This window comes from Sebastes umbrosus, chromosome 10 (assembly GCF_015220745.1).
Source record: "Sebastes umbrosus isolate fSebUmb1 chromosome 10, fSebUmb1.pri, whole genome shotgun sequence".
Lineage (NCBI taxonomy): Eukaryota > Metazoa > Chordata > Actinopteri > Perciformes > Sebastidae > Sebastes > Sebastes umbrosus.
This window is the reverse complement of record NC_051278.1, coordinates 5,412,948-5,420,035: the sequence shown is the minus strand read 5'-3', so window position 1 is coordinate 5,420,035 and position 7,088 is coordinate 5,412,948. Positions and strand designations below refer to the sequence as shown.

The 7,088-nt window shown below is 40.2% G+C and overlaps 1 long non-coding RNA gene across 1 annotated transcript; it reads left to right on the top strand.

Moving 5' to 3' along the window:
- The first annotated feature begins 1,452 nt into the window (after positions 1-1,452).
- LOC119495590 lies at positions 1,453-6,805 on the top strand. The gene is made up of 3 exons (XR_005208525.1): positions 1,453-1,508; positions 1,750-1,807; positions 6,575-6,805. It is a non-coding gene; the product is annotated as an uncharacterized LOC119495590 (long non-coding RNA).
- Positions 6,806-7,088: the final 283 nt, after the last annotated feature.

The window sequence follows — 7,088 nt, the reverse complement described above, 5'->3', positions numbered from 1 at the left end:
AAAAGGCGTATAAATGCCACGATAATGTGCAAGGCATTCAGCGTGCCACAAGTACGACTTTCTTGATTTCCGTGTATCATTTATACGCCATGTATCCTGTACTGACTTCAATGTAAACGCATCCGCGCATACATGAGACTCGTGTTTGAGACTATTTTTGACCGGTGTTTTGTTTTGTAAGTTACGTTAGTGACGTTAGATATTTTACTATTTTAGCTCAACCATGACGTTTTCCCTTCCCCTAACTAAGTGGTTTTCTTGCCTGAACCCAACTTTTTGACGTTTGGATTGCGTACAAATGACACAAGAAGTGGCTAAAATGCATTCTTGTGATACGCAGAATGTCCGTGTAACACCGTGGTATTCATACGCCTTCCTGTGGGACCGGGTTGATCAACCACATCCTGTGTTCATGTCAGGCCGGAGATCTTTGTCCCATCTCTCTCTCCCCTCCTTTCCTGCCATCCTTCTACTGTCAGCTGTCTAATAAAAGGCCAACAATGCCAAAAAATATACTTTCTTGTTGTGTATCACTCCTCAATTTGCCACCTTGGAATTATAAGGTTCTGTCTGTGTTCTGAGTTATTGTTGTCCAAAGCTATTTGTATGCATCGGCTTAATGTGACATTTGAATTCCATCAATGGAGTCCTGACTCTGTTAGGTCGGATATTGACCTTTGACAATTGAATGCACTATACTTATCTGACATGTTGATGTCAACATAGCTGACACCGTGATAACAATACAAAGTAGATGTGCAGATCTGCTTGTCAAGTGAATATTTTGAGTTTTAAATACATATAATCACAACTAATATGTACGCTGAAAGGAAATCTAAACGTTTGGTGTGGTTTAATGTTGTTCCACTGCCTTTTCTTATGTGTGTGTTTCCAACCTTTGTTTGTGGTGCGTAGATAGATGCCAGCAGCACCCAGGGATCAACTCCATGACTTCAAGTATCACTAACGGCCAATTTCAATTCGTGACCTGACTTTCATGTCACTGGAGAGATCACAACAGCCGCTGTGAGCTGGCTGCCCTGAGCAACATGGAGGTCAAATGACTAAGAAGCAGGAAGAAGGAGATACACGGAAGTATCCTGATTGGATGGGAGCACTGGTGACCTTGGCAACTACCCATTAGCGGGAGCTCCTAAGGGAGGGGGGGAGGGTGGGTTCGGCAATCTGAGGTTTGCTCCCCTGGAGGGAGAAACATGGAGAAAGAGAGAGAACGATAACCAGAGGGAGGGTTTCTCCAATCCTTTCAGGAATCTCATAGTTTCTATCCTATCCCTCCGGCTGTCACGGTAACTGTTACCATGGTGCTGAGTGGGTCACCTTTCTCTCTCTCTGTGTGTTTCACCTTCTTACTCTTTTCTCTAAATGTCACTAATTCAAACACACACAAACACACTCTTTGTGGTATTCTATTTATCCAGGAAACAAACACACACACACAACCAACAGCGGGATGCTCAGAGGCAACAAGAGGTGACGGCAGAAGATTAGTGAGTACAATCAAGTGGAATTCAAGGTCACTCCTCTCTGCAGATTCAGAGGGAGGAAGGTCTGATTTAAATTAATATGAGAAAAGTTTAACACATACAACTGAAGCCAGAATACTCAGATAAACTCAGATATCTGCTCACATCATGAGAGCAATATACATGTACTGTATGCTTGGGTTTCTCTTTTTCTTCTTAACAACAACACATTTGTTTTTATTCTTTGCATCAATCTGTCACGCAGTGTGCTGTAAGAAGCTCCAATCAGCCAGTAAATGACTGATGAAGAACATGTCAACATGGTGAGTGTGCATACTTGCCAACCCTTGCAAGATTTTCTCGAAATTTGATTCAAATTTGCGCTACATTTGGATGGAATCACTACTAGTGTCACATGTGTTGCCACATTTCTGTTGCTGGACCAGAACATAGTGGGCCTCATTCACAAAGTGTTTTATATTTCTCTCTTAAAACTTGTTTGTAAAAATTAATTAGAGAAAATTAAGAGAATCCTACTTCTGATTCAAATTTTTCTTACTCAAATCAAGCATTAGCATAAGGATACATCCAAATAATCCCATATAAGAGCACCAGTCCTCCTGCTGCATTATAGCTACACAGTCCAGTCTTATTACATTTTCTATCCCTACTACTACCACTATTTTGATGTTCTTGCCTTCCACAAAAGGCAGGTTTTTCTCACTGCAGGAGCATCGGTCATAAAAGTGAAATAACTTGGGAAGAGGAGATATTTGCAAGCTAAAATCTGAAGGTGATTCACTGGGTTGAAGTACACAATGTACGGTGCCAAAAAATCTTTTTATCACAGGAGTCAGAGAAAGAGCTGAATATTTATCACTCGAACACGCTGTCCAGTATGTTGGAGCCAAATCAACTCCAGCAGTATTACAAACTGTACTGATTATGAATTCATCAGATGGATGTACGAGTGCTTGTTCATTATACCAAAGGGTGGCATGTTTGTGTCAATGCTCGGCATTCTGAGTATGTATGGAAGTGTGTGTGTGGGTGTGTGACCGTGACATGAAAACAAACTGGTACATGTTTGTGTCAAAAATACTACAAATCGTATTAAGTAATGCATTTGTGTTTGTATGCATGAATGATTATGTATCTCTCCATTACATGAGTACGAATATTAGTGTGTTTGTGTGTGTGTGTCCATTTCTACATCAAACAAAATAAGCATGTGTTTACATCATTGCAGTGTTGCATGTACATGCAATCACATGAGAATACATGTAAATCTGAATAATGACCTCAGCAAAGCTTCAAACAGAATACTTGATCCAACAACTTGCACATGTTTACAGTTAATACATGTGGCAGGTGTGACAGGAGGGCCTTTAAGATTCTTGTCATCTTTTTTTATTATTATTAATAAGCTCCTCTCTTTTCTCCACTGATAGAAGTAATTCAATTGGATAGCTTGTTTCCTTTTTTAAATAATAGATTTATACAAAATCCTCCGGGTTGTTCCAGTTAGAAATTAGCTTGATTTAGACTTCCCTTGAATGTTTAAAAAATAATGAATTAGGCATAAATATTAGGGCTGTCAAAGTTAACGCAAATTTGTTTTAACGCCACTAATTTCTTTAACACATTAACGCAATTGATCTAGCAGATTTTTGCAGGCTCAGCTTTAAAGCTAGAGTGAAGATACTGGTATATGGAACCAGAAAAACTGATTGAAACCAATCATGTCATACTAGCTTGTTGCGAAGGAGGTTAAATAATGCTCCAAACTTGCACTAAATTTTGGTGAGGAAAAACTGTCATTTTAAAGGGGTGAAAATGAGTTCTATGGGTACCCAGGAGTGGTGAAGAAGTGTGTGCTCATTTAATAATCTACGATTAAAACCCTGTACTTAATTCATTCATGGAGTCCTGCAAGTCACTGCATTTTCTACAACACTGTCCTGTAAATATTGCTAAATATGCTTAAAATGCTAGAGCGCTTTTATTTTTAAACGGAAGCAGGAGGTATTGATTTAAAAATAAATCTTTAATTTTTTCATGTCTGTGACATATTCTACAGATATCTAGACATTGAAACTGTAGTAATGTTGCTGATATGATGACAATATACTGTCAAACGATCACTTTTACTGTCTGTTGTTGTTGTGTACCACACGCGGCTCACGCTAAAAATAGGCGAGACCTAGAATCTCTAGAAGACACGCAGATGGCCGCTCTAACCTTTTAACATGGACGCCGAAATAGAAAAACAACAGGTTGTGCAGCCGCCACGCGCTGCTGACGTTCCCTATGTAGCCCGGGCTTTACTGCCACCTGCTATCAATCAGTGGAATAGTATGAAACCAATGTAAAGATTGTGTATTGGATGTGCATCCTTGTGCATGATACAAACTAAACCAGGGTCCAACTCATAAGAACATTGCTCCATAGCTACTCGTGGTAAAGAACGCCACAGGGTTCTTTTGATAATTGATTTAAAGCTCCACGAAGCGAGCGCCCTAAGTGACCCACGACCAGCAGATGCACGCTGGTCAGGCGATTATACTGTATATTTATAGTCTATTGTATGCATGAGCTCGTAAGATGATGGAATGAATTAATATCGTATCCAGTGTGATGCTGTTCAGTGGAATAATGGCAAAAGGCCTTATAAAAAAGAATTGGAACAAACACATTTGGTTATGAACATAAAGGCTTTAGGCAATTCTGTTGGAGGCACAAAATGAATAAATACAAGCCGTGGTTCTCCACTCCTCTTCACTCCGCTTTCTCTCTACTATAATCCTCTATTCTCTGTGTATCCATTTGGGTCATGGCTCAGCACTCCACATATATGTCTCATAAGAAGGTTTAAGGCAAGGAAACATCTGAGCTTTGTGCCTCACGTCTACTGTTATTTGAGAAGGAAGCTGAAGGGAAAGAGGAAAATGAATTGAAGGAGTGGGGTAATAGTGAAAGAGACTGAGGAGACGGAAAAGGACAAAATGGTCATTGGGTCTTCCAAGAACACTCCATCCAGAACAGCATGGGATTTATCTGAGATGACATGAAATCTTTCACCCTAAAACCGTGAAAGTATAAAGACACAACCAGAGAGAGTCGGTTTTATATATCAGAATACAGTAGACGGGCAGGAAAGAAGCATTAATGAAGGAGGTTGAAATAATAAGGGGTTAATTAATGGATGGATGAGGAGATAAAAGGATGAGAGGACAAACTGATAAATGAAATAGATGAAGGTCAAACACATGTAAAGGGATGAACTGACAAATGAGTATAAATACCATGCATGTGGATGTGTGAGTGGAAGCAGGAAGGCGTGATGGTACAGTAGGAAGGATTGATTGAGCGAGCCAGTTAAAAAAAACATCCTTAATCCTCAAACTGGTGCTTCTATAGACCTATTACGCAATCATTTCACACACAGTTTGGAGCGGTGTGGCAAAGTGCCTCCTATAGTAGATAAATGCTGTGTGCTGCAGCAGTCTGTGGAAAGAGATACAGAGAGGAAGCTGGAGGGAGGAAGAGGAGACTGGGGAGGGGAATGATGGAGAGAGGAGAAGCAGAGATGAGATGCTCACACACAAACAGGTTAGTCATCACTGAAACACTGCAACTCGTGGCAGCTAACACAAGTAAATGACTACTTTGTAGTATTGAAATTGTGACAAGATTGAGGTTAATAGCTTTGCTCCTAACAACTACTGGAGAAACACCGTCTCGAGGCAGTTTGTGAAATAGTCACAAAGTTTAATCTATTTGATTCGTGTACCTGTACGATGAATTGCCGTTTTTTTCACACATGACGCACGTGTCAATTTGCGCTCCAGGAAAAGATTGTGGTTTGGGTTAAAATAACACCGGAAATGCCATAACTTAAGTTTGGAAGTTACAGTACATGACAAAAACTACTTTGACTTGTGGTTTCACACGTGTACATTCAATTTTGTGACTATTTCACGAACTGCTCTGCAACTGGGCTGACTGGATAGATAGGCACAAAACATAATACAGACATTCATGATTGACTTTGATGACATTTCCTCTAGCTCCACCATGATGTGAACTGTTGTGGTTTTGAGTGAAATGTGTCAGAATGATTCGTCTGCCACCATTTGTCTAAACTCGTCCTGGTCTCACGGGAAAGCGTATAAATAGCACGACATTACAAGGACATTACGCGTGTTATGACAACGGTAACTTCCACAGTTAGGTTTAGGAAAAACATCATGGTTGGGCTTCAAATAAATACGGTAAAAACGCAACATTACAATAAACACGTCACTAACGTAACTGACAAAAACACTTGTGTGTTTGTTGGACCCATCCACTTCCCCGCACCTGCCATAAGTGGTTTTTCTCACTTTTTATTTAGTCACTAGCTCTGAGCGTAACATATTTACACAGATGTGTTTACATAGCAGTCAGTACAGACTACATGGCGTACAAATGACACACCAAGAGCAAGGAAGGTGTTATTATTGCACGTTGAATACCTTGCACATTATCGTGGCATTCATATGCTGTTTCGACCAAATACCTGCAAAACTGATGATATTCCCATCAACCTCACCTGTACTTTGTGTTTAGTGTTAATTAGTATATGTTAGCATGCTAACATGGTGAACTAAGATGCTGCACATGGTAAACATTACCTGCTGAACAGGATTGTGAGCATGTTATCACCGCTGTGATTTAGTAGAGCCTCATAGAGCTGCTGCACGGCTGTAGACTCCTGTCTTGTTTTGTTTCCTTTCTCCAATTCTGTGTCAATATCTTTCTCTCACCCTCCCTCTGCCTCCCTCTCCCTGGAAGGAGCTTCAGAGTGTGAACATGATGAATAAATTAGCGGGACTAGAGCCTCCGTGCTTGCACAGTTCGTGGTTAGTGTATGTGTGTGTGTGTGTGTTTGGCATATCTGTAGATCTGTGGATGTGAAGGCACGTGTGCGTACATGTATGTGTTATCAGATTCATTTGAAAATGTGCAAAGTTGTGTCGCTGCGTGAGCACTATCAACTCGTTTATGAATTAATATGTGACACCTACAGTCGTCTTATTGTTTTAAAGTTGGACGAGCACACGCAGTCTCTGCCAGAGCGCCGCGGGCAGACGGCCATCCTGATGACGTAAACGAGGCGCCTCCAACCCTGATGAAGATTACATGTGTTTGTGAAGTTGATCCTATTTACATTCAGTGCAAGCAAACATGATATTCATTATTTTGGGTCACAACAAGAGTGCAATGTTACTGGTATATCTTAACATAATATCATTGTGATATTGGCAACTATGTGCAGCTTGTGGAAGTATTTAAAACCATATTAATCAATACAAATGTGGTTGTCATGGAGTACATGTAAAATAAATTGGTACTGATTAAACGTGCACATTTTATGATCAACATTGTTTGCTCCGTGGAGAATTGGAGCGCTGCAAGGTCTAAATATTGTCTGGGGTTTCTCCATTAAGCCAATAATTACATTTTATATATATTATATTACTCCCTCAAGAGGAAAACAGCACTGGTTAACGAAAACAACTAATAACTCAAAAACTACAGCACAAACGAGTACACACATTC